We start from the raw sequence: 27351 nt of genomic DNA, 5'->3' as shown, positions 1-27351 counted from the left end.
ATTCAATACAAAATGTTAAACTGTCTCTTGATATATGTATAAAAAACATTTATAACTTTAAAAAACCCTCACTTCTTAATTCCGCTGAGCCCAACTGGTCAGCATGTCTATTTTTCACACCCAGCACTTATTACCCTTCAGCTCTATCCAACCCAGCACTTACACTTTGATTTCATCATCACACTGGACTTGGATGAATGGGGGATATATCTGTTGAGGAACTCATTTTTACTGCAAATGTATCCTATAGATATATAACTTTTGTCTCCAATTATTCTCATCTCATATATGGTATAAAAATACTACGTAGAAGAAGATAATGAGTAACATATTCAACCAGGTTATTAGTTAACGCTGCTAAATGCAGGTTCCAGTAATCTAACAAACAGAAATGAATTGAATGATCTCTTTTCCGTATATCAAACGCACACTTATATCCACTGTAGGGCATATCCTTTTGACTCGAGTCTGTAGTTCAGTGAGCAGTTAAGATTTAAAAGCACTGGGCAGTTCTCTTTTGCTTCTGTGAATTAATAATCAAAGAAAAAGAGGGAAAAGGAGTGAGGCCTTCAAAAATCAATGGACCCATCAACAAGACTGGGTGTTGTGTGGGCCTTCTTTCACCTGGGTGACTGAGTGTGTGCATGTACTTAGGTGTGTATGTATATCTATGTGTGTGTGTGTGAACGAAAAATACCTATGCCCGTACATGTTCACGGCATCAAAGCTTTTGCACAAAGTCAATCATTCCAGGAATTGTACAGTACATCTAAATCAGTGGCAAACGGAGCGAAGCTGTTAACTTCTACAGAGACAGAGACTTCTTTTGGGTTCGCTCCTTCTAAACACCAGTTGTCTCCTCCAATCAGTGTGGTCACGTCTGCATTATTGATATGGCAGGGGCCTGAGGGGCCCAGGCTCAGATGGTGCACAGGCTCACAATGTTCTCCTGTGTGTCTGGAGAGAGTCTGGTTCTTGGGAGAGCTCAGAGGTAAGCTAGGACAAAACTGAAATTAGGCCTAGAGCTGAAAACCTGAGCCAACTTATTCTGGTTTAGCTGAGAATAAATGGTAGCAAGGCCTCTCTTGGGAGGGTTGATGGTCAGGGATTGCAGCAGCGTCTTATATGGTAACACAGGGGGAATGATGAAGAGGGAATGGAGCGGATGCAATGCGGAGAACAAGACATCAACGCAGACAATGTGGAGTGAAGGGAAAATGTTTCATTGCTAATACACAACTCTACTGTTTTTCCAGCACACTTTTAAGTTTATTTTGTTAAATTAAATAGTATAAAATGAATGTATAATTGATTAGACATTTGTTCCTGATTTGAAGCAAGTCTTGAATCAGGAAAGTGAATATTATATCCTACTATAAATTAATTTGCAACCCTCTTGATAATGTATTAATTGTTCAAATAATTTTAAAGCCAAAGATGACAAACATTCTCCTGTTCCAGCTTCTAAATTGAATTACAGCTTTTCTCTCGTGATGGAAATATGATTTATCAGAACAAGATGCAAACTGGATTTCCAGGATATGATGATGATAAAGTGACAAATAAAGAAGACAACAATAAAGAAAATGATTCCATAATGAAATCATAACATCTCATAATGTGATTGGTAAACATTAGGGCCTAATAAACACCTACATGTACAAACAAATTGATATATGAGTTTTATTAGTTTTTTCTTGGCTGTTTTTAAATAACTTTAAACGTGATATTATTACTTATGCACTGTCTTGGTTTTTTTAATAACGTTTTTTCTTGTAAATCAATTTTAATTGCCTTGTTGTTTAAATGTGCGATAAAAAGGTCCTTGACTTCCACTTACTGAATTTACCCAAAAATAATGTTTGACCATCTTGAAAACAACACATTAATTAACCGTTTATCTAAGTTATGTTCAGTACTTTATTTAATTTAGCTTTTTTGCCCCCTGCAGGAACTGTTTGACTAACATAACTTAACACAATTTCTTTCAATTCTTTGCGGGGCCTTTCAGCCTTGCAGCTCTACACTTTAATGAAGCTTGGTTCCGTGAACCACGCTATTAATTACATGTAGGATAAGTGATTGGTTAAAAGCTCTGGGAGTGTGGCGTTTTGTTCTGGTGTCGAGCAGTGAACATGTTGTACTTACTGTGATAGGGGTTTATGTGACGGACTGTAATTGGCTAAAGAAAGTGGCTGGATCAGAGTTAATTTGGCATTTGCTTTTTCATTCAGCCTTGAACAAATTGCCTGGAATTAAATAAAGTGTCACATTTCATTAGACATCATGTCTGAGCAGGAACAAATAAAAAGCAGGGATATTAAATAAATATGGATTCAATGGCAGACACACTGTTTGTTTTACCCAATTAATAGGATTTGAAATAGGAAATATTGATTCAACAACACCACTTTGAAAATAAGGGAAGTCAAAGCAACAAAAGGATAGTGGTTATAACATGTAGCTATTTCAACAGACAAATTACTTTCTGATACTTTATATTTTGAAGTAAAATAAATATCTAAGCCTTTTATATAAAATAATCTCAGATTATTTTAAACAAAATTCTCAAATGATTAGTTTGCATTTGTTGAAACCATTAAAACAATTTCATTGCCTATAATGAGTATAAATCCGCACTCACAGTTTGAAACATAAAGATCTTATCAAAGCTGGATATCTAAGGTTCATGATGACCATAACATCGTGTTCATGCAAGCAAAGTTCAGGTTTTAATATTTGAACTAAAGGGGCTATATTTATTCACATCTGTCATAAAGGAATTGAGAAAGTGGTTTACCTTGATGTGTTTTGATTTATTCTACAAGCCCTGAGGTTATACCCGTGAATTAGAGAGCATCAATAAGGAAAGATCATCTCCCCTATCCCAAAAGTGATAATTACCAACATCACTATCGATCCGACTATTGATGCATTGCTAATTGTTTCTTGCAGTTAATTATTTCTTTCCATCTCTGGCCATGTGAATGTGTTGACCTTGTGCAACGGGAAATATAAGGCTTGTTTGGAAGAAGGAAAAACACATTAACATTCCACTTAAAAAAAAAAGGCAAGGACTTCTCTCGTTTCCATCCAAATGAGAGTTCTGGGTTATGATCTGTTCATGAGACCGAAAAACACAAGCGGAATGACAATTTGAGTTGAGAAGAGAAAAAGTGTCGGATGATACTTCTTCACTTTATCATTTCAGCCTTGACCAGTTCTGCGCTTAAACATCTCCATGGATATTACAGACGGTTCAAGATGGCATCATATTGATCAACTATAACACTACATTATCTAAGATGTAGAATAATAATGAAGATTATTCATCATTACGGGTGTATTGGATTTAGCACATCAAAAATGGATTCATAACTCTTAAATTAGTTTCTCTACACGTGGAAACTCAAGGTCTGACTTCAACGAGAACGTAATTATTTTTGGCATAAATAGTGAAGGATAGGATTTATAATTTACTATTTACTTAAGCCAAGTTTGTCTGATTTTGTGGCCAACATCAACAACATAATTTAAAAGTATATAAAGATACAGAGGGTGGTGAAAACTGCTCAGCACATCACCAGGACGGAGCTGCCATCCATGGAGGACCTCTACACCCAGCGGTGTAGGAAGAAGGCCGGTAGGATATTAAAGGACCCCCATCACCCCAGCAACAATCTGTTCTGTCTGCTGCCGTCTGGCAGACGGTACCGCAGCATCCGGACCAAGACCACCAGACTCAGAGACAGTTTTATACCACAGGCTATAAGACTACTGAACTCCTGAGCTGTGTGAATGTCTACTCACATCTGTTTATAGTACACACATACATATATATACTGTATATTATACACATCTGCCATACATATCTGTTTATAGTACACATATCTATATATTGTACATATCTGCCATATACATCTGTTATACATACGATATGCATCTGTCCATACCTCCTCATTCAACAGAGTAAAGTGTTTAAATACTTTCAATGTATTCCACATATGTATATATTTCACATCCTCAAATCTTTATTGTTGTTACTGTAAATATTCTTCTCTCTTTTTGCACTATTTTATTTATGTTATTTGCACCATGTATTTGGAGTTGTTGGAGGAGCACGCGACATAAGATTTTCATTGCCAACATATACGCTGTATCTGCTGTGCATATGACAAATAAAACCTTGAAACCTTGAAATAAATTACTAATACATATATTTTGTGTATTTATTTAGTTAATAATAACAGTAGATATGCTGCCCATTCTAATAACAACAATAATTTGTTTTTTTCTTTTTGCTTGTAAACCTTTAAGAGATAGGTAGATGTTTGTTTTTCTTGGGTATGAAGCTAAATGTGAGTAGTAGGGCATTAGTGTGAGACACCTACTGTGTGTTAGACCACAGGTGCCCAGGACACACACTGCACTGCATGGAAATTACATCACGGTCAAAGCGCTGCGTGTGCATGTGCCTGTGCATGTGCCTGTGTGTGGTTGTCCGTGGAGACTGTCAGCCTTTGCCAGGACATCTGGTACGTGTCACAACACTTAGTGCTTGTTTCAGCACTTCATTGGTGTGCCCTGCCCAGTTCGGCCCCCCCCCGCATTAGGTACCTTTTCAGACCTTTAGTCTGCGCTGTCACAGAACAGCAGCGAGGGCCATGTAGGTGTCTTATGCAAGGAGTGTGTCACGCTTGTGGCCCAGCGTGGCGCCAGGAAATCCTCCAAGAGAGTTACAGTCTCTCTGTATGTCATCCACTGAGGGTTTTTGGATTTCATCCAAGAGAGAGGTGACGATGTGAGCAGGTACAACATCACTGGCCTGAGGATGAGTCTGCCTGGCTGGTGACCTCAGAACCTTCATCACAGATAACCTACGGCTAAATTTCATTTAATAAACAATTGCTTTGACACTGAAGTGATGCATTGTGGCTTTAACTGGAATATGCGGACATACACACATATTTACAATGGATGTCAGAGATTGACAATTTGAAGATAATTACAGTGTATTTATTTTCACCTATTCTACCCTCTGTCTCTCTCCAACTCCCGCCCCACCAGATTGTGAAGCCAAGCCTCTAGCATTGTAGTGCTGAAGGTGTGTTTGTGCTGTTATGCCCTCTGGCTTGGCTGCCAGCTTACTCCCACTGATCTGAGCCAGAAGGCAGACTGCCGAGGAATACCGATCACCTTGCCCAGACCGAATCCTTTGAGCTCTATCTGGCATCTTTCCCCCTTCTGCCAGTTTCCTCCTCTGCTCCTCTCTTCCCCCTTCTGAAGTTGACAACAAAGACATCCTCAGGGTCCTCCTTGATGTGAGACCCACTCTTGATCTTTTTTCCCTATGTTTTTGTACCTTATAGTTGCACTACTTTCATATTCCGCTAGCACAATATTTACACACTAGAAGACAAAGAAACAGGGGTCTTTTCATGTAAGAACCCCTGCCAACATGTTAATCACCTGAGGACCTGCAGTGGTCATGTTAGCCCAACAGAGGCGGGACATTCGTGAGACACCTCTGCGACTTATTGCTCCCTATTTGACCAAAGCTTTGAGATATTTAGCAGGACTATCCTTCTATCTATCTATCTATCTATCTATCTATCTATCTATCTATCTATCTATCTATCTATCTATCTATCTATCTATCTATCTATCTATCTATCTATCTATCTATCTATCTATCTATCTATCTATCTATCTATCTATCTATCTATCTAATCTATCTAGACTTGATACTTTAGCTATGACGTCCAGTAAGACTCCTCAACATTCATCCTCCGGCCTCTTCACTCTTTACCCCACCCCACCCCTCAAGCCCCCAACACCCCACCATCAACCCCCTGCTTCCACGAAGAGAAATCTCTGAAGAGCTAATTAGTGGTGAAATGGAGTCCAGGAACAGCCAACGGAGCTGAAGAAGGGAGATTGGCGCTGGTGCGAGCTTCATCGGTCAGGGCCTGACAGAGGGGTGACAGAGAGTGGAGGCAAATCACCGGCTCACAACTGACAGAGACAATAAAGTGAGCCTCTGAGGCGGAGAGAATGAGATTGACAGATAGACAGACATGCGAGGAGAAAAAAGCCTCTGTCCTGTGGCTTATAAGCAAACTGCACAGTCCCCGTCACTGAGGCAAGTTTCCCCCAGCCAAAGTGTTTGTTGACCATCCCATCTGATGCAGGTATAGTTCATGGTCTTAATTATGTTCCTGTTTCACAATAAAGCAACTTGAAAACTATGTTCAAACAAACACTATAGGTAATATTCAACTAAAGATGTGTTTGACTTGAAACCAATTGCATCCGTCTTGAATGTGGTATAGTAAAACCTTCACATTTTGTAGTACATAAGTGCATGAAAGTAGTTTTTGGAGGCTTTAAATATTACATTAAAACATTAGCAGAAGTGTGTAACTGCAGTTGGAATTAATTGTATTCCCACAACAATAATATTTTACTAATCATGACAATAATAACCATTTGTCTTCAAATGTTGGGTTAATTATCCTCATGGGCAGAGTAGGTTTGTTGTAACTGGGACAACTACTTTGGTGTGGTTGTGTATTAGATTAGGGTTTTAATAAAATGAATGCTAATTAAAAGATAATTTTACCTCAGAATGTTATTGTTAACCTTTATTTATTCATTTTTATTGGTAGCCTATTATTATTATGGTTGTTTTATTATTGTTTTTTATTTATATATAGATTTCGTTTAGTTCAAACTCTGGCCTTATCGTGTGTTTAATGGTTTAAGTTGCATGCATGGATTATAGCTAAGACCGAGATGTAAGCATATATTTTTAAAACTATTTTCAAAGTTAAATTGACCACCTTACCGGGGTGAAGCCCGTTATTAAACAGCCATGTAGAAGATGTAGAAGAAGAAGATGAAAAGATGATGAAGAAGAAGAACTCACCTGTGTTCTTAGGGGGAGGTGATGTTATTGAGACTCACGGATAAACGAATGTCGTCAGAGATACATTATTCCTACGACTTCCGGTTAGGACTACGTCACCCAACGTGAAAAGTTAAATACGCGCGCCAGAATTTGATTCGCTGTAAACCTAAAACACTAATGGCCGTTAGCTATTTTCATTGTTACCTTAGCTTTGTTAGCGCCAAGCCGACAGGTGCGTTGTCAAAGTAATCGAAGTGTGTGTGTGTGTGTGTGTGTGTGTGTGTGTGTGTGTGTGTGTGTGTGTGTGTGTGTGTGTGTGTGTGTGTGTGTGTGTGTGTGTGTGTGTGTGTGTGTGTGTGTGTGTGTGTGTGTGTGTGTGTGTGTGTGTGTGTGTGTGTGTGTGTGTTGCTACATTATTTATTGGCTAAAAAATAACGTACGTGAGAGAACTAACTTTTCACTGAGGTAGTCGTCGTCACCGCCTCGAACAGGGTATGGTGCTGCTAGCTTACTCAATGTGTATCAATGGTGTGTGATGTGGGGATGTTAGCCTTTTAAGCTACTGTTTCACAAATAAGACACAATGTCATTGCGTTATTTTCAAATGAATGTCTTCAGGGGTTAAGAAGAGCAGAGTTATGTTTTGATTCAGATTTCAGCTGAAAATAGGACGGACACGTTGTGTGTGTTTGCTATGTTATTTTGTTATGCTACGTAAATTGTGAAGTTAAGGTGCCTATTTTTGTAGATTGAAAAAGATGTTTGCTTTATTAACATCAACACTTGAATAAGCCAATGCTAACAAAGAGTCTGAACAAGCCTTTTACTTGTATGGGAATCCATTTCTGCTCTTCTGTAGGCGTTTTTAAGGTGTGCTAATTAATTTTCCAGCTCTTAACTTTTATCCTAATTTTAAATATATATTATGCTGTTTCTGTGAAGTTTACACTGGGGATTGTTGCAGATATCCCTTGTATTTTAAAACTCAGCACCTCTGGGAAGGCCCTTTCTGTGATTCTGTGCTTTTAGCCTTTGTCTTTTAAATGTGCACACACAATTTGAGCCGAAGCAGGATGTGGTGTTTTCCATGTAAGCTGGCAATGAAACAGACAGGCCGATTGTGTGGGATGAAACTGTATTCAAGGGAAGTACAGTATGTAGAGGAGAAGTGTCAGCACTGGCTTTGTAGTCAAGTGTTTCTCTTTTGTGAAATGTAATGGTATTCCTTTGGGAGTTCCTCAATACAGATGTCAAAGTTGACATAAACATGCAAACATACTTTTTTTTTTTTTTAAAACAGAGGACAAGAAGCTCTGCCTCGACCATGGGAAGATTAGACATCTCCTGACATTCATCGTCCAGTTTCCCATTGTTCACGCTGCCTACATCTGTTTGGGGGTAACCTGCCATCCATCAGTGAGTACTAACATTTTGCCCGAGAAATTCCTTTTGGTATTTTGTTGAAGCAAGTGAAGTGGCCATTTGTTTAAGGCCTCCGATTGACGGTTGTGATTTATGTGTAAGGCAGTTCAAATGTATGTTGAGTGATATGGATACTTTGGGTGCCGTATCTTTTTTGTATAAAACAGTGGAGCATTTTTTCCTGCTTAAGAGTCTGATACTTCCTTTAGGAGTTGTTGGACACCGAGATGAAAGGAAAGTTAATATTGGACCTCTATTCATCAGCTGGACAGAGACATGATTCTAAATACATGCTAAAGCTTCTTTGATTCCATATGATGTGTAAATAAGAGTTTGCTTGCAACTTTGGGATATCAACATAATACTACTGTAATAATAAATAATATTAATTATATGAACACCACAATATGTCAGTGGTGTATTTATAGATTTGTTTTTGCTGTTTTTGAACTGTATTGGGTTTCTATCCTACACACAGTGCTGTGGTGTGTAAATACTCTCAGGCCCCCAGCCAAGTTCTGGTAAATACAGTGTATATTATATATTTATCAAGAAGTCCTAGTGAAATGGAATTAAGAGGATGTTAAGCTTCTGTACTGCGACATATTACCCAAGGAAACAGAATATTTTTTGCAGTGTACAGTTACAAGTGCTGTTTTAATCAAGTAATTTGCATTAATTGGACATCTAAAAAGTGGACTGGCTTAGAATTTAGTGCGGTATGCAGCTACAGCACACTCTGGCTCCACACCTCTTAAAAGTTGATGTATGGATGGCATGATATTATTGGTTCAAAGTGCTTGGTACTAGGTTACGTAAGAACACGTTAATTTGTGTTACATGAAGAATAGGTGATTGGAATTTGATATTTCCTTTGATAGATGTATTGTTAAATAGATGAAACATTTCATTTCGACTTACTTTCAGTCTTGCGTCCTGTTCAAAATGTATCCCTGCTCTTGTCTAATGTCGTCGAGTTTATAATCGTTGAATATCTTACTGGTATTTACTTTCATCAAAGAGAAAATGTGCAATGAGAGGCAGTTGACAAAATCTTTGAGGAACACACACCAGGTTCTCCCTAATAGCAGGCATCAAGAACGATTTAAGAGTGAGAAAGTATCTTAAATAAGAACAAAAGATTCCAACAGTGTTTGCTTCACTATACCTTTGCTAACATGGCCTGAGTATTGGGAAAGGTCAGAGTGGTGGCATTACACTTTTATGATGATCATTTATTTATTTTGTCAAGTAAACCCAATCAGAATGCCTGGGAGCTAGCCGGATAGCAAACAGGGATAATTAGCATCACTGGGAGAGGTGGCGTCTCCTTGTACTCTCGCCTCCGCTTGCTTTTATCTGCAGAAGAGGTGAGGTGGTGGAGAGCTAAATATTGATGGAGCTGTCCATACTCAGTGAAACTCAAACTTACTGTCCAGCTTTGTTAGGGCTGTGTTTCCTTACTGGATTCTCTTCTCACAGACGTTAAGGATGACAAAATCAAATGGTTTTTACATCGTTTTTGTCTATTGCCAAATGCTCATCCCGTAATAAAATGAAGTATTCACAAACAAAATGTTTGTTTATCTTGGGTTGCTTTCAGACTTGTAGTTTGGTTCCCTTGAAAGAAAATAAAAGTTGTACTTCTTGAGGCAAGACTCTGAAACATAACGTCACATGAACTGCATTGCATTCCAAACTGTTCAATGAATTGTATTAGATACTTTGAACCTGTAGCTATACATCTTCAGTACTGTAAGGGCACACAGGGGAACATCCAAATGAAGCGGGTTTTGTTGACTGACAGGAAGTTGTGCTGCCCATCACTCTGCCTTAGTAATTGTGGAGACTCCAACTTTTTCTTTGAGAAAAATGATGGACAGCTGAAAAGCGAAGACAGAAATGTGATGCATTTTGCATCTTATTGGGTTATGCTTTGTTAATAATGAAGTTGAAGGTGTTTATTTTTGTAGATTGAGGACATTTATCAATATCAACGCTTTTATAACTCTATATCAACAAAGAGTCAGAATGAGCCTTTTACTTGGATGGGAATCCATTTCTGCTCCTCTGTAGGCGTTTTCAACGTGTGCTAATTAGTTTTCAAGCTATGACTTTTTATCCTAATTTTAAATATATATTTTGCTGTGTCTGTGAAGTTTACACCAGGGATTATTGCAGACATCCCTTGTGTTTTAAAAACTCACCACCTCTGGAAAGGCCCTTTCTGTGATTCCCCGAAAGAGTTGCATACTAACCAAATCATGTCTTTATAAAATGTAGGGATTAAAAACAATTACTTGGGATGTAGAATTATAGGTCTGAATAATCCACCCCCAAGATACAGTTTCTACAATGTTGTATACACACTTGAAATTTGTCAAAGTACACAGTTGCTATGATACATGGGTTTTCCCTGAACATGTATTAGTAACCAATCCATACAGAAAAGCATGGTTTCATATTACACTTCTGGTTGACAGTTTCTTGCCTGTTTGACCGACCAAGGATGTGTTTTGACAGAAACGTGCTGCATTACACCTGCAACCCCCCGCAAATATTGGTGTCAGGAAAAAAGACAAGAATTATTTGAGTTTCTTTTCAGTAACTGTAAAACTTGCATTAGGTTTAAACACAATTGGTGTTATGTTGTTGTGCTGGTGGTCAAGCTTGCCGCAGTAGTTGGTGTTACCAGTGTTACATCAGGTTCAGATTATGTTACTCGCTGTTCTGATTTACCTCCGTTTTCTCAGTTTTCTTCTGATCAATGAATTGTTTCAATGGATGGTTTCTTCTTTAATACAGCAAAATCTTCTTTCTGTAAATTAGGGTCATATTTAAATGTAAAAAGACGATAGAGCAGTGTATGCTACCTTGATTTAGGACTTGAACCCTATCACTGTGTGTTTCTGTTCATGAAAAGTAAATGTAACCTTTAGGTTGTCAGACATTGTCTCATTCAGTATTTGGCTTTACTCTGCTCCACTCTCTCTTGTCACTTCAGTTTTGGAAAACAATATAGTGATGGCAAAAAGCAAATATAGTGATGGCATAAATGCTAACATCAAGGTTTCTAAACCGTAAACCACAAACAAATAATTCAAGTCGCATATTTAGTTTTTTGCAGTAGAGTATTGGATATAAACGAATTGTATTCTCGTCATGGCTCTCACATTGTGCAGAGGCCTGATGTGTGTTATCAACAGTACCCATTATGATGTATATCTCTCTTTTTGTGCGGCATACACTCATGAATGGTAATCGTAATGCCTATTAGACCCTCAAGGCATAACTAAAGGCACCCAGAGCAGTAATATTGATTAGATTGTCTCCTGAGTACTAGAGGTCAATTTGAATTGCTGAAGACTATTTGCCTCTATTTGGATTATAACTGCATACAACTGAAAAGACCAAAATAAAAAGGGCTGTAGATGTAAGTGCTTCTCTCCTCCAAACCATTTTTGATGATTGTCCAATACGGAACAACTGGCAAGTGAAATTCAGTCCTTCATTCCCGCTTCTGGGGAAAGGCATTGTTCTGTTTTGGTGCCTTAATTTTGCTCAAGACGTTCTGTATATACTGTGTATACCTTGGGGTGTGCTGAATAATTGATGGAGCCCTAATGACAAGCGTAGTCCTAGTTATAAGAATGACCTTAAAAACATTGATCTTTTTTTGATGTTGCATATCACTTTGAACTATAAATCTATTTACATTTGACCCTGGTAGAACGATCCGGAGCCAGCGTTTCAGTTGACAATCCAATCTGGTGACATAAACCTGTTTTAGTTTCTTTGATAGCTCAAATAATCAATATTTTCTTTTATAAAATTATTGCAAATTCTACAGTATAACCTCCTTTTGGGTTATTGTTTTGTTTTTAAAGCCTGCACCTTCACTCTATGGTACAGTTCTACTCATCTCAGTTACCCTGTTTCTACCAGTAAGCTGCCATATTTGTGTCATAACGCTCTGAAACAACCTGCTCTGCACCACCATCATGCAATTTAGCCGTAGATTGGCCAGAGCATTAATGGAGTACGGACTGGATAGAGGATCAATAGCTCAATGATCATGGTTCACCCTTGAAGTTGGTGGAAGACAAAGTAGAGGTAATATCGCTCTGTCTGCCTCAAGGACACTATTGCAAGATGGTCTCTACTGTAGGTGACAAAGAACAATGTGATGGCTGATTCAATACAGCAGGAAAAACACATTTGTATGAATCTATTGTCATACTTACAGTTTCTGGGAAAGGTTAGGAGGAAGCTACAGGCACATGTCTATTGCTTTGCCTGGCTCTAAGTAGAGTTGACAGCATTTTAACAGTGACGGGCTGCGCTGTGACTGAAGGAACATTTCTGGAGGCACCCTGCAAGGCTTTTTGGTTTGTGAGTTCCTTTCATCAAGGGAACCTGCATGGGGGCAATAAGAGTGGCTTTTTTCTTTACGCGCTGCTAACAGCACCGTACCAACAAATTCACGTGAACCGCACAACCAGCCTTCATGGCCGGGCTTTGAATGACATGTGGGAACTGGCTTGTGAAGGAAGTGTTTATTGATACCATAAAACATATTTCATCCTGAAAGTCTACAGTGTATTGATTTTAGAAAGTTGTACTACATAAAAGTTACATAAGGCATGGTAAAAGAAATATGAAAGCTTGCAGATGAGGAGTTGCTCTTAAGTGTGAGCACTTTTATTCATCCTTGGATCAGTGATTTTTCAAAACATTATACACAGTCAATACTTCAAAATTACTTCAAATTCATTAAATGCTAAACATATACAGGTTGGGGAAAGCATGTGGAGGACTGTCAAGGTTTTTAAAGGTTTACTTAACAAAAGTAATGGATAAGAGATGTCAGTTTCGCAGATTATAAGCCCCCTATGTCCCGCGAGGGCTGCCTTAGCCTCTGGCCATTCTCCCCTTACCTTAGGCATCATCTGGAAAAATAAACCTGATGCTCCTAGTCATTCTGCATCCCTGCATCTGTCTGAAAATAATTGGTCAGGAACCTTCTCTGCAAAAAGAGGCCATGAAAGAGTAATAGCTTGCAGCAAAAACACACATGTCTGACACTCACATTTGAAATTGAAAGGTATAGAGCAACACTTTGCAAACTACAAACCTTATACCTAGGTTAACCAAAGTTTCCTTTACTTTATCAACACTACTGAGAGAGGGCCAATGTACTTACACACACCACGCTTTGCAGTGTGGCTTCTTAGTGGGCAATTGAAGTTTACTACAGATGTTTAATGAGTGCATCTACAGTATAGTATCTCAAACAATCCCTGTACTGTTATTACATTCAAAATTAATCCTCTTACAGGCTAGGTTACAGTGTTTAACTGTGGAATATATATAATTGCATAAAGAAAAGATACCATCCAATTTGCCATAATGTTACATTTCCTCTGCAGTTCCTGTGAGGGTTGTGTGAAAGTAGATGGTGAATCAGTTGATCTACTGTGGCACTGTTCCTACTTTCCGCTGGGTGACTTGACCTTTGATGCCTCATGAACGTATTGTGCATTTGATGTACGAAAAAATGTGTTCTGCAAAGAGACTAATAACTCAAAGAAGCAGAAAAGAGCAAAAATAGTTTCCGTTTCCATTTGAATTATAAGTTACAAAGAGCCTGACTGGAAGGAAAAACTCAGTAAATGGTGCTTTAAAATGTGCATTATTTCTCTTAATGTGCCCCTTTTCCTTTCTTTTTCACTATTACAAAGCATAACTGGAGACGCCTGGTTCAAACCATGACCCAAATAGATGCTTTTCCCCACATGGAAACTCTACTGTATTGGCCTTCATTTCTGTGAACAACAACAATAGATATTGGATGGTCGGTCATATCCTCACATGTGAACATATGCCCAAGAGAGAGACTGTTTTCCTCCACATTTCAAATGAAAATATATATTAAATATATATTTATTTACTTGCAATCCAGTGTTGGAGGGAACATAAAATGCGGCGAGTAAATTGGGCCTGAATGTGCACTGTGTAGCCAACCTCTAATAACGTGGCGTATCTGCATTTGCCATTCTTTTTGGCCATGTCTAATCCGACAGAAGAAAGGCTCCTGTGCTCGAGTACTGGAGGGAAAACAATACCATTGGGCTTTGCTCTACCTGTAAGCTCTCAGATGAGACAGAAACAGAGAAAATTAAGGGGGAAAAATCATTATTCTCTGAATGAGATGTCTTGGGTTTGATCAGAGTGTGAATCAAAGCCCATCTCTTAGACTACTTAAACATTCACTTTTAAAATTCCAACCTGATTGTACTTTTATGGAAATTTCTTGCCATCAGTGGCTGCATTCTCTCCTGTCTCCAGGTCCTCTTGTATCCCTGCAGATATCTGACTCTGCCCTTCATTAGAATTCTCTTGGTAAGAAAGCAGGAAAAATGAGCAGAAGATGTAAATTCAGTCGAAAAGAAAAAGGTTTAGATCTCTTCCTTTTTTTGTCCAGGGAATAGACAAAAAAAGGAAGAAATCATGGATATGGCACATCATCGAGTCAAACCTGACACCGGGGCAGAAGACTAAAGAATTTCATTAACAATATATCAGTATGCATCACAATCACCGTCATCACCATAATAGAACTTACACAGGGTGAGGGTGAGTGTGTGAGTAATGTTTCTGTACTGGGTGCATCTGTTTAACAATAGAGGACTATACTATTGATTATGATTATCAGACAATTCATTGCCTGCATAGCCACATTTTTTCATCTACAAATCAATTATAAATGAATGCTGAAACAATATCTGCATATCTGCAACTGTTGAGATATTCAGTTGGATCATTTGTTACACCTCCAATTTGAGATCAAAGAGGCTGAGGCACGTCATCATTGAGTTCCCTGTTTTATAAATACTTTTACTGCTTTGGCCTTTATTAGTGTAGGGGGTGCAGAAAGAAAAGGGGAAGCGAGTGTATGACATCCAGCAAAGGGTTGTGGGTTGGTTTCAAACCTGATGCTACGACGAAGGCCCAGCCTCAGCGACATCAGCTCGGCTACCAGAGAACACCCTGAGCAGTTTGATGGGGCTTTCCCTAATCGAGCATGCTGGACATTTTCAAGACGTCTTGCTTAGTGTGTGACACAAATCTGAGAAGTTTTATATTTGACCACTTGTTAGTGTTTCTTTAAGTTACTTATGGCCTTAGTTAGTAGGAACCAGTTAATTTCAAGCTTGTTCAGCTACAGCAGAACCGTCCATTCACGTTTGTTTGGACAGCGCAGTTTACAGGTAATTTGTAAAATGATTTGAAAACGTATCAACACTTTAGGTCTCTTTTATGCCCATGCAAGTGTCTGTGTAGTTGACTGCATGGAGTGTGTGTCGCCAGAAAGAAACATCAAAAATGGCTGAAGGTCAAGGTGTACATATATCTGCTGGGGACATCATGTATGTAAATGTAAAGGTGACATCAACAGTTTAAGATCTGCAGGGCTAAACTGACGCTGCATTTCGCTTTCCTTAAAGTAGAATATTTATAGAAGGTCGTTGACATGGGGTGACATCTGCAACTTGCTAAATGTGAATGAGTTAGTCTAAAAATGCAATATATTCTACTTTTTCAGTCTTCCGTTATTGGACTCTGGAGCCACACAAACATAAGAGATGCACATGTTTCGTATTTAAGATCTAATCCTATAGATCCTGCTGCAAACAGTAAAAAGGACTGGTTGCAAGGGATGTTATGAATAGCAGTTTATTGATGATGTTTTTGATTTAAGGATTCAGTTTTTTAATCGCCCCACATTTATAAAATTTTAAAGTCAGATGCCAGGGTTTGACTTTTATTATAATGATTTTGTTTTTCAATTCCTTATTGTAAGATTATCATAGTCTGTTTGTTCTGCTTCACCAAAACGTACACTTTTCATGTCTTTCAAAACATTGCTAAAACGAACTACGGTACATGGTGTGCTGAAGAACCGGTCAATAATTTGCTTGGCTATCCATTATAGTGATTTTTTGCCACAGATTTGTTGTTGAAGAATCAAAATGATTATCCCTGTTTTTCCAGATGGGAAGCAAAGACACACTTTATTTATCTATGCTTTATATATGTGAGCCAATTTTGAGTTGTGGCCACACAGGAGCGTCCTCCAGTCCAAAGGGAGAAACAGTCACATCTCCGCAGCGGTGACGAGATTGTTAGAAATTAACAAACCTTTCAAGTGAAAAGTTCTTTGAATGGTTGCCTGCTATGATGGACGCAGAAGAAATACGGGCTGTAGTACTTCCTCCCCGACCAGGGAAATGGCATCAAGGCCGAGCCGAGTCACATGGCAGCCAACCAGCACTGCTCATTATTAAGGAGCCATGCACCGGCGCCCACATACTAATCAGTCTCCTAGAGACCTCAGCGCCGTGTGCTTAGTACAGATTTACAGCTCTTCTCAGCCCTCCACTTTTATTAAAGATGATCTTTCACACAGAAGGAAAAAGGATGTTCTCCAGACAAATGTTAAAATGCAATGCAAAGTTTCAGGCATGAAAGGCGAAAACTGTAGGATTATTCCACAGCTATTCCAGAGAGGATGAAAAAGGAGGAAAGAATGTGGAACAGAAACATCAAAGGGCCATAGAAGAAGTAAAAAGGGAGAAAAGCTGTGAAATATTTAATGCGGGGTCCCAACAGGTGGTCAAGAGTGCAGTGCAAGGCTATGGTTTCATTACCATGAATAAAACATGCTGCTTGTTCTTCTGAAATGTAGTCATTTGTTTTTCCTCCTAATTGAAAAGGAAGCAATTCATTGCAATAACCAAACAGTCGAATCAAAATGAGATTGTTCCTCGATGTATTTCAATGACAATTAGTCTGTAAGAATTTCAACAGAAACCTTATTCTTATTAAATCATCAGAGACATGTGGCTGCTTTGAGTCTGTCATGAAATGGGAATACTTAACAATGTGACTATCAGATTTAAATCCAACACATGTCTTTGCTTTGTGTTCATGGCTGCAAAACATACGGTTTTCTAATACATACAACCGTTTTTATCCAGGCATTGTTATTAACCAAAAATAAATATTGTTTTTCTACTGCTATGGTGTCCAGCAAATACCTGTTAAAGAATTTGACTAAAACATGCTTTTTATTTAATCTGTTTTTAGTGATGATTATATCGACCTGCATCGTGCTGCAACGGGACTGTGTGTTTTTTCTGAATAACCCACATATGCTACTTTTTTATCTGCATTATTCCAAATTTCCCACACTTTCTAGACAGTACCATATTCATTCATAGACACAACCCCAAAGGAATAAGTGTATTGCAACTGTTAGGATATATATTTAATAAGTGTTGACATTTGTTATGTGCAATCATGACACTCTGAGAGACTTCCACCAAGTATCTAACATGGTGAACTAATCAGTGACACCAACAGGGGGTGAAAAAGAGTTTAGCAGCAATCACTAGAGCTGCATTTAAGGAAAGACCTTCTATATGAATTAATATTATGTAATTATAAATGACTAGATTAATAATAATCCTGATTCCAAACCCAGGTTACAAGTTGTGTCGTTTTATCAGCTGCCAAAAAAATATAGAATTTGTATTTATGTTTGAGATGTTATAACCAGCTAATGTTTAAACCTTTGACTTGAGGCGCTAATCCATTATTCCTAATCGTCAGCAGTTAAAAACTATTAATACATATATTATTTTGGTTTTGTATCACATTTCTGAGGAATTTATGGCTTGCTATTTTTTATTGTGCCACATTATAAGAAGGGCCTTATTTAGTGTTTTACTAGCTGTCTACTTCAGGTTGAGCACTGACTGTTAATTATAGTTTTGTTTATATGTGCATGTTGGTGTTGTGCGCACTTTTGAGCAACACGTTTCCACACTGAGTTGTGCTCCATCCCAGATAGTAGTAGTGAAAGCATAACTGCAGGGTGTTTTCGTATTGTCGGTTGTCGTTGCCTCTTCTTATTCCTCCTTATTCACCAACAAATACTTTACATCTTCATTTAGAAATAGATTTGCTCATGCCTTCCATCCTGGCCACTCATCTACAAGACGTTTTGTTAGCGGTTAAGTCCACCAGACAGGCAGTACAGTATTTCCTACTGTAAAGTCAGACTCTCTTTAACATTTAATCTGCGTGAAACTAACAGTAAATTATAGACGACAAGTAACAGCGGCTCATCAGTGATCTTTTAAGACAAGCCTTTTAAGTTTTGTCGGTCTTTTACAAGGGCAGATCTCCACCGATGAACCCTGTATCTCTAAGATTATTAATACAACCCTTAGGGAGAACAAACTGCAAGTCTAGCAACTACTTTATTAATCTCTCCTTAAATTAAGGAGCAGTGGTGGGCATCCTTTTCCTGTGGTTTCTCTTCTGCAGGTTTTACACACAGTAGAAGCCGGCACAGGTTCATAAACCCAAATGTCCCGAGGCGATTATTAGACACACTAACGATAATGCAATTAAGACCCTCGCCTAGCTAAAAACAACTGAGTATGCAAAAAAGTAAACTGTGCTGCAGTGTTTTTATTTGCCTTAATTCATAGACGGGTCCTTAGTCTGCCTTACAGGTAAGTTTGAATTTCATTTGGCTCTGCACTCTCTTAACAAACGAGATGAAGAAAAGGGTTAATTAAAATATATTTACAAATTATACTATTCAAACGGATTTGGTTTCTGCAAATTAATCTCAAGATACAAAGGGAACCGAAATGGAAATTTCTTCGCATTAAAATAAATGAGTGTTGTTTTATGAGTCTTTAGCATCACTGATCTTTTATTAAAGTTGTTCAGTAGCCTTTTGCAGGATTGGAATGAACAGTGCTTACTGAAGATCACACGACAGAGTGTTTCCAAATTATGTATGAATTCATGTCGGCATGCAGCATTCATGTGGAAAAAATGCCACTGGGAAGAACTGGAAGAGGTCACCTTATATCTCTTAAGGGTTTCAGTTTGAACATGTGAGCAGGACATCACAGTGAATTATCTACATGATTAGAATTTGTCGACCAAATTAACAGTACAGCGAAACATCGTTCATGAAAGGCTCTGTGATGAGAATCTAAATAATTAGGTTTTAATTATGTTGTATTGTAATGTTTTTAAAAATAATACCCCAAATTTCATTTCTGGTCCGAATAATGAAGCGTCATTTATTCCTATTTTTTAAACACTATTTGTTTCTTTTAATCAGATTATAATAATTTTTAAGCACACAAATAAAAACCTAAGCACGATTCTGAGACAACGCTTTATTAAGGGTCTGCATTTGATACATATTTTACTTAAATTTATTTTTTATCCACCAAATCGGCCTGTTGCTTTTGACAAACCAAATACATTTTTTAACCAATAAAAACATTTTTTAAATGTTATTACTTTTTGGCTTTTTCATCAAAACATTTTTGCCACATTCATTCTTAGTAATCAATGATTCCAAGTTTTTGCAACTCAAAACAACAGAGATTTTAATGCTTAATAGTGGATAAGTGTATTATTCGGATATAACGTATGTTGATACAATTTAAATCTTAGAATGTTCACAGATTTTGATCGAGATGCAATTGTATCTACACGAGCCACATGATTTTTTACAACACAAAAATTCTACATTTTCCCCGTGAGCAGCCACAGAGCGGCTCAATTATGAAGCCGTCACAGCAGATAGCAGCCTTGTTTTTATTCCCTATATTTCTCCCACATTTCACTTATTATTATTCATTTCAACAGTGAATATACATATCATGATTTGATAATGCGACCATAAAGAAGGATTTTCTTTCCCAACCATAAAGCAAACCATTTGTTCACGAGCTCCATGTTTGGTTCCTTTGACTCTGTCATACACAATTTATTATTTATCCCAGTCTTCTGTATTACAAATGGTCTCAGGATTAGGACAAATCAGGGCTTTCCAAACTATCAGGAGGGAAATGGATTCCTGAACAATATGTGTCAACGGAGAAATTGGCAAAGGAGTGACAGTGGCCCTGGAGAGAGGCCAAACAATGCCTGAACGTCGCAGGAGGAAATCACGCTGTTCCACTTGAGACAAACACAATTTCATATTAATGAATAATTGAGAAAGTTTAGAACTGGGTTGGGATAAATGTGTGTGAGCGTTACATGTATCTGTGTCATTGTAATACTCAGATTGTTTCCAGAAGCGCAGCCATATAAAGCCGAGTTTCTTTAAGCGGATTGATCGTATAGGGTCAGGGCAGGATGTGTTTTGGTACATTATTCCTCTAAACTATCATTTAAATTAAATGTATTTACCCATATGTAGCTTGTATTCATTCCCTCAGACCTTTTATTGAAGCTTGGAGAGTCAATCGCATTAGAATGATATTAGCCTATATTCTCCTCCATGTTTTTATCAGCCTGAACCCGCCGTGCATGTGCTTGTTAACCTGTGCCTCTGTAACAAGGTCGGGGCTCGTTTGTTACATGAGAGGAGGAGGAGGAGGAGGAGGAGGAAGAGGAGGGGGTGGTCGACTTACAGCACAGTGCCTTGACTGGAGACGAGGACGCTCCTCACTGCAGCCCCATCACATGCTAATGATGCGAGCTCTGCACATAATTAAAGGCCTGGTACCCCTCTCCTGTGAAACGCAAGGGGGGACTCCTGTACGTCTCATAACATAGCTGGAGGAGGTTTGGAAAACTTCTGAACTTCTATGGTCCATTATGTAAAATTTCAAAACACATCCCAAGTATGAGGAAAAGAAACTTTTCATTTTTAATGACAAAATCATGAATTATTCTATTTATTGTATACACTCACTCTTTCAAAGGTAGCTGGTCCATGAAAGGTGAAACTGAATGAAGAGGGAAGTCTTTTTGCCGTTAAGTAGGACTTACCGCAGCAAACGACACCTGTTGAGCGATGTGGAAATGAGCAGGAGCTAAATGAGTCTAACATTAAAGGGTTTTCTTTTAGTGTTAACACTCTCTGCCTTTTTTTTGTTTTACTTGTAGTTTTCTCCACCACATTATTTTTAAACTATTCGGATAAGGACAACGTATTAAAACAATTGAAATGTTCTCTAGTACACAGGAATGATTCAAACACTACGCCGTCATTTAAAAATAAACGGTTCTTATATGCAAGAATCCTAATAAAACGGAAGTTGTATTTGGGAGAAATGAAATAATTTTATGATCCCCATTTCGCTGTTTAAAAAGCAAAACATTGTGGGATACTTTTGAAGAGCAGGTCTGCTGAGGTTTCCGGCTCTCGTGCTTCTCATGTCGTTGGGAAATATTTGTTGTCATACTCTGTTGTCTGGATTCTGAGAATTTCAGCCATGTTTCTAATTTTAATTACAATATTACTAGTTGTTGCATATCCTGGGACTGAGCTGTGTGCTTGTGGCTTGTGAGACGCTAGCGTTTATAAACCAATAATGATTATCTTTAATACATGATTCATTAGTATGTCCTAAGGAAGCACTGCTTTTTAATTCCTAGCAGGCTGACTTGAGTGCTCAGCAAGTGACTGCACTGTGAATTAAAAGTCTGAAAAACTCTAGCGTCCTTTTTTTTCACGTTTTGGAGAAAAGGAGAGCACGCCTTGCACTTTAATTGTTATCCATTATGTATGACAAATCGTGTTTGTTATTCACCGTTAATGAACTTCCCAAATTAAAAGCAATGCACTCCTGATTGCTGGGACGTTTTCATCCAGTGTGCATCTGCAACCTGCAGTGTAGTTTACACATTTAGCCAATAGGTGTCCCTACAAACCATGTAAACACCACACTGTGCTGAACCTGCCTGCAGCGTGGCACTGTTGTAACTGCAAACATAACAATCATCAGCATCCCTTCACTGTTTCACAACCAGAGGCCACAGTGACACAAACCCTGGTAATTAGAAAGTACCTTAACTTTCCATCTATGTTCCTTGACTTTCTGTTGTATTTGTTAAACCGAAAAACTATTTTAGGACTTCTGTGTGGACCTCTTCAGATAGATCATGAATACTCTGGCTACATTTATCACACATCTTGTAATATATACTAAATGTTCAACCTTTTTTATTTGCAAAGTTAATATATAGGAGTATTTGTTAAAGCAATTTTCACCAAAACACAAACAACCCGCTGAGGTGATATCAACTGATAACTGCACCGACTAACTTCTCAGGCAGACTTTGGCAGAGGTCACACACTCTACTAAACTATGAGGACACAAAGTGATTTTCCAATACATTGACAATAAAACAACTCCTGATAGTGTCGGTAATGTCAGCAGAGATAAGATTACAAACCTAAGCGTGCTACAAATCTCATATGTCGGTTATAATACCCGATTTGCCCGTCAGTTAACAGTCCCCAGAGCGAACGCCTCCATCAGGCTCTCCTCATTACAATTTACTGTTCCCAGTAACTAGAATGAGTGGCAGAGCAATACTGAAGTGGACATTTTTATGCCAACAGCTCCCTGCCTTTACTGATGTTCTGGCTGATAATTGCTTCTTGCCTCCAAAGCTAGCAATAACCCAGCCATAACGGAAACCTGATGTTCCTCTATGCGCCGTCTCCTTTGTTCTATGATAGCTTTTTAGTGTCTTGAGTCTGTTTTTTGTCTCTGCACTGGTACATTTGGGCTGTAATAGTATTCATGATGTCTTATTGTCTGATATAGTGACTGTGGAGTGGTTCTGGCTTGTTGGAGTGTGAGGTGGCTTCATGTTGCAGTTATACGTCTTTTCGATTGTTATATATTAAGGCCTTTATATCATGTGTTTATTTTACAGTTTGAGGATTACATTGTGAATACTACAGTTATTTTGTCTTAATTCAATTGAAAATACTTGCCTTTTTAAAGCATTTTTTGATACTTCCATGCTGTTTGTTACATTATTTTTCATATTAACCAACTTACTCAATCAAGTAACAACCAAGTAAATAAAACGAGAGGCTCTAAAATTACAGGAACCCAACATTTGTCTTAAGTATTTAGTGATGGTTTAAATCACTTTATTAAGTATATAATTAAAACATCAGAAGAATTAATTCTCTTTTTAAGATGATCATTGCAACACTATCTGTGCCAACACAAACTGCTTTCACTTTGGAGGCAGCACTGGTGTACTCAAACATGTAAATGACATCTTCACCCTCCCACGGGCAACCAATGCACATAAATAAACACACACAAATTAGATAACAAGGTGGCCACAACAAGGCCTGTGTAGGTCTTTGATAGTGAACCACTATACTACAGAGGATTGTAATAGGTTGTCCTTTTTTGCCTGTTGTTGATATACCATCTGGCCCATGTACCAACCACATCCCTTTAGGCCTGCAAATAATGACTTTCCATATCCTTGCATCTAACCTGTGCATGGCTCATTTTGCTTTAGGGGAATATGTGACACTTAACATCCCTCCCCTCCGCTTTCCTCGTCTTTAGTACACCTCTACAGTTGATGTTTTTGACTATGGAGAGAGGCAGGCCTTGGCTCGCAGGATAAAAGGAAGGGGTAGCGCCCCTCAATCACTCTGCCCTCCAGGAGGTGAAAGGAACGAGGGATGAGAGGGATGGGGGGCCTGGCAGGGTGCAAAGATGTAAGACAGATTTATAAACAGATTTAGATACAGCTTTGGCTGCTGTAGAAACTGTTGACTTTTCCCTCTACCTCTTCTCTAACCTCTTTTGTTGCCTTTGGTGACAAAAGGCATGCAAATATTGGCGCAGGACCATTGAAAGCACTGGTGAAAGCATATTTAAAATGTCAGGGCACTGCCTGGAAAAATGAAACAGCTGGAGAGTGCATCTTCCACGTGGTGCTGCCAGTATTGTGGAGGTAGCATTCTGTCCACCTGCACAACTTTGAAATCATTGTTATTATTAAAGAAGAACTAACTTACTCATATCTAACTGATATCACCTGAGAATTAAGATGATTAAAGATTGGTACATTTCATTTATCATCTTTGATTCCAGTGCCCCAACTTCTTTTTCTTCTATAGATCACATTTTCAGGAATTTGCTGAAACCACATCTGTGTAGTCACCCTGGGGGTGAAGGGGTAACGTGAAGATCCGTATACTCTGAATTGTTACTCTGATCCAGGCGCAAGTCCCCCCTGGGGAGGCTGCAGGGCCTGGGTCAGCCATATGGTGGCAGAAGCCCCCGGAGGAGCCAGTCCGATAAGCTGGATCAGCTTCAGCACTTCCTGACCAAGGCTAGGGCCGCACCACCGAGCAGGTAAAGGAGAGGGGTGGTGGCAGCTAGCCTTCAGCAGCAGGAACCACAGCAGCACCATTAGGAGCCTCAGGGCAGAGAAACAGAAATGGTTTCATCCATGGCATCTGCAATGCTAAGGGAAATTAAAGTCAGGGATGCTGAAACTTCCAATTAATCTGCTGGGCCTCTTTGATAACAAACACTCAGCGAGGACTTGTTGAATGCTTTAGCTGGTTTTATTTCAGAATTATTAAGAATTCAGAGAGAAAAATTCAGATTCTCTCATTTTACAGAGATTATTCTGGGAGTTTAATTAACAGATATGTTGTAGAAAGTCGACTTACCCAATACGTCTGTGTCAGACTTGTAAAACATTTAGATATTAATCGCTGTGTTAAACATATTAATTCATTTAGGATGCAGTTTACATTGAGCATTTGGCACCCAAAAATGTACCCAAACACATACATATGAATTTTCTTTTATTCTAAACTCGCAAAAGAAATAAGAATTGAACTAACCTAATACGGTGAAATAAAAACGAAGCATTATATTTTCAGTGTCAAAGTACCAAAGAGAATATACATGTATGTTTTGAATGCATTTCATCTTTAGGTTGATAAGATGTTTTCTATCGATAGAATAAGAGCGGTTAGTAAGTGTCAAAACAATGTGGAAACCTGAATAGTTCTATGGCAGCTGGTTTATAGGTCCAGTGCATCATAACTCTAAGCTCTCTTTCCATGGAGAGGAAAAGCCTCCATTACCAAACTGTTTTCTGTAGACTGAACTCACAAATTTGCATTCCTGTATAAAAAGATAAGTGGTGGATATGGTGTCACATCCTTCAGTTAAAACAATAAAAAAAAAAACTCCGTTTGTGTAAACAACTGACTGAGAGCAGCATTGAATCCAGTGTTGCTTGTTTGGAATCAATCTCTAGAAATTATGATGGAGAAAACACCGTTTTTTAGGCCCTAATACTCTTAATGTTTATTCATTGTTCTTCAGCGTTCAGGTCTATAGAGTCTGGTTTTATTTTGAGGAAATAAACAGCATTCCTCCCAAGGGTTTCCTGTAAACTAAATGTGAATTGATTTGTAGCTACAATAATATATAGCATACAACATTTTGCATTGTGGCATTCCTATGGCTTAAAATGTTATGCTGAGTGGCCAAATTTCCCTCCAAATGTGCTTTCCCTTCAACATTTCTGACTGCAAGGCCTTCCTCATTTTGCTGCTCGCTTGCACTTGTGTGATTCTGAATTTTATCCAGCAGTGTCAGCTAAGAAACACCACAGAACATGTGTAAAGCATCGTAACCACTCATGTCAGATACCAGCAACAACAGCCAGAGTGAGACATGAGCACTTTGATGCTTCCGTCTATGATATAAATAGATTGAGCCTAAACAGGAACTTAATATGTAGATATTTTTGTGCCCCTAAAAATTATGAAATGTATTTCTGTTTGCATTTTAATAGCATAGGTGTTTATTTTATATATCCCCAAATCACAAATGTGTCTAAGATAGCTCTATAGTCTGCACAACACCCTCATGTGTTGCCTGATACAGATGTACTTTATTGCAATGCATTGTAAATTCATATTGAAATACCATAATCGTCCAATATAACATACCAAAACTAAATTAAGGCCCTTTCTATTGACATTTTTGGCCAACTTAATCATGATATGCAACCTGGATTTACAATTCCAAAATCTCTAGTCCAGTATGTTTTTATTGCCTTGTGAAGGAATTTCCAAAATACGTTCATCACTAATCAAATAAAGCACATTTTAAAAAGATATAGCCTGGGGCAGAGGAATTTGTATTCTGTGTGTCTTCAGCTTCCCCAATATTTATGAGAATTAATGCTAATTGCACCAGGATTCTGAAAACTCAAAATGTCACACTTTCGAAATACCTATAGACATTCAGACTGGGTTTACCTCTCTGCCTCAAGTTAAAGTTTTCCATTTGACCCCGCGTGTGTAGTCCCTACCAAGCCTTTGTTTGGCTACAGCAATACCTGATCTCTATTTTCACAAATTACGATGTAAGAAACCTGACACAATGAAAGCCTCTTCTCCTCCCAGTCAACAGTATAGAAAGGATTAGCTGCAATTTACTATCAAAGTCCAAAACGAGACAACTCACTCCTCTGAGAAAAGCATTGTTGAAAGTTTTCACTCAGCGCCAAGTTTCTGAGCCGAGGCGTGCCATTTTCATTTTGTTTGGCATTTTTGAGATGTCTGAGGGAGTTGCTGTGCACTTAAAGAGATGCTGACATGTTATTGTCTGACTGCCTTTTGGTCTTCATCTCTAATAGAGAATGGCTTGCCTTTTGTATTTATAATGCATGCTCTTTTTGAGGTTGTTACAGGTGCCACTGAGACACTCCTCATCAGTCTCTCCTTGTTGATCATCACACCAACATAATTATTTTGCCTTCCCTACACTATATTCTGAGGAGTATATGTAACATATTAGCTTTTATGAATTCTCTCTGCAGGTTTGGCCTTCCCCGTGCCTAACCTGGTTTCTAATTAATTAGCTGTGTTTATGCTAGCCATTATGACCTTGACAGCACGTTACCTTCATCCCAGGAAAGGGTTCTTTCATGACAAATTACTAGGCTGGATGTGTGACACCTCCCTGACTTGCCTGTGGTGTCCCGTGCTGGGGACAAAAGCCCAGATGACTCTAACAGAGCTGTGTCTTGAAGATATGAGATATTCAAATGAGATGCTAACAGAGAAGGACTTTGTGATGCCGGATGTCTAATGTTAATGTTCT

General features: G+C 38.4%; 1 long non-coding RNA gene across 2 annotated transcripts in view; it reads left to right on the top strand.

Moving 5' to 3' along the window:
• Nucleotides 1–7016: 7016 nt before the first annotated feature.
• Nucleotides 7017–27351, top strand: part of LOC134865145 (uncharacterized) — a 56033-nt gene continuing 35698 nt past the window's right edge. For both annotated transcript variants that reach the window (XR_010165902.1, XR_010165901.1), the window contains exons 1-2: nt 7017–7142; nt 8211–8326. This is a non-coding gene — a long non-coding RNA (uncharacterized LOC134865145). The remainder of the gene's footprint in view (nt 7143–8210; nt 8327–27351) is intronic.

This window comes from Eleginops maclovinus, chromosome 5 (genome assembly GCF_036324505.1).
Source record: "Eleginops maclovinus isolate JMC-PN-2008 ecotype Puerto Natales chromosome 5, JC_Emac_rtc_rv5, whole genome shotgun sequence".
Lineage (NCBI taxonomy): Eukaryota > Metazoa > Chordata > Actinopteri > Perciformes > Eleginopidae > Eleginops > Eleginops maclovinus.
The sequence above is the reverse complement of the archived record's forward strand: the minus strand, read 5'-3'. Positions and strand labels throughout refer to the sequence as shown.